We start from the raw sequence: 1,206 nt of genomic DNA on the forward strand, positions 1-1,206 counted from the left end.
TCTTGGTGCTTTTTGTGCTGCTTGAAATGAAAAAGGCTGCTTTTGTGTCTTATCACCAGGTCGGTCGTGCAGACTGAGTCGAGGAGATGACTGGAATGTGCCTTTCAGAACACTGACAGTGCTGCCGGAACCAGGGCATTCTTCCCTGGCTTTGACTTATGACATCTGATAATCTGCTCTGAGCAGCTTCCTCCCATCCATGAATCATCCTGAAGAAGGATCCTTTCAATAAAAGCTCTTTTTCCAAAAGCTTTTGTCTATAGAGACCTTCTCCAGTTTGGATCCAATTTGAAGCCTGCTTGCCTGGTAAAATTGGATGGCTCTGGATCAAACCTTCATAGAATCACAGAATCCCAGCCTGGCTTTAGATGGATGGGGACCTTAAAGCTCATCCAGTCCCAACCCTTGCCATGGGCAGGGACACCTTCCACTAGAGCAGCTTGCTCCAAGCCCCTGTGTCCAACCTGGCCTTGAACACTGCCAGGGATGGGGCAGCCACAGCTTCTCTGGGCACCCTGTGCCAGCGCCTCAGCACCCTCACAGGGAAGAGCTTCTGCCTCAGAGCTCAGCTCAGTCTCCCCTCTGGCAGGTTAAAGCCATTCCCCTTGGCCTGTCCCTACATCCCTTGTCCCAAGCCCCTCTCCAGCTTTCCTGCAGCCCCTTCAGGCACTGGAGCTGCTCTCAGGTCTCCCCTTCAGGAGCCTTCTCTTCTCCAGGCTGACCCAGCCCAGCTCTCTCAGCCTGGCTCCAGAGCAGAGCTGCTCCAGCCCTCGCAGCATCCCCATGGCCTCCTCTGGCTTCGCTCCAACAGCTCCACGTCCCTCTTGTGCTGCTGCCCCAGAGCTGCAGGGGGGGTTCTCCCCAGAGCCCAGCAGAGGGGCAGGATCCTCTCCTCACCCTCTCACCCTCTGTTCTGGTCTCAGCAGCTCTGCTGTGTCACGCTCTACCCTGTCCCTACCCGAGGCACCAGCAATCACCCCGCGCTGACCGGGAAGCCGTGATTTGCGTTGGGCGTTCAGACCCGGCTTTTCCTGGTGTCAGGGCGGGCCGGTGTGTCCGGACGGTGACTGGTTTAACCGGTGGGTGTTTCCCAAGGGAAAGCAGCCGGCCGCAGGCGGGGGCTCCCCTTCCCCTCATTACCGGGCCGTGCGGAGGCCAAAGCCGCCGCTCCGGGACCCCGGGCCCCGCCCACCCCGGCCACTTCCT

The sequence above is a fragment of the Pezoporus flaviventris genome, unplaced genomic scaffold, assembly GCF_033815535.1.
Source record: "Pezoporus flaviventris isolate CSIRO_AGI_PZ_B2104156 unplaced genomic scaffold, CSIRO_AGI_Pfla_v1 ptg000041l, whole genome shotgun sequence".
Lineage (NCBI taxonomy): Eukaryota > Metazoa > Chordata > Aves > Psittaciformes > Psittacidae > Pezoporus > Pezoporus flaviventris.